Source organism: Brassica oleracea, chromosome C4 (genome assembly GCF_000695525.1).
Source record: "Brassica oleracea var. oleracea cultivar TO1000 chromosome C4, BOL, whole genome shotgun sequence".
NCBI classification, from domain to species: Eukaryota; Viridiplantae; Streptophyta; class Magnoliopsida; order Brassicales; family Brassicaceae; genus Brassica; species Brassica oleracea.
In genome coordinates, this window is record NC_027751.1 from 24791081 (window position 1) to 24791528 (window position 448).

The window sequence follows — 448 nt, forward strand, 5'->3', positions numbered from 1 at the left end:
CCGCTGCACCTCGTGCCCACTTTCCCCAACAGAGTGGTATCAGAGCTACTGGTTTTAGAGCTTTGGGTTTCATAACTTCGGGTTATTGTTGCTTGTGAGAATGATGGAAAATACGAGCAGGATGATAAGCTTGAATGGTGCTAACTATCATCTATGGAAGGGCAAGATGGAGGATCTGCTCTTTGTTAAAGAATTTCATGTTCCAGTCTTCGAGGAGAAGAAGACGGATGAAGAGTGAAAGCTGCTGCATTGCAAAGTGTGTGGGTTGATAAGGCAGTGGGTAGATGATAATGTGTTGCATCATATTGAGACTGAGACGGATGCTCGTTCTTTGTGGAAGAAGCTGGAGCAGTTGTATGCTAGGAAGACCGGAAACAACAAGATGTACATGATCAAGAAGTTGATTGAGCTGAGGTATCAGGAGGAAACTCTGATGACTGATCACTTT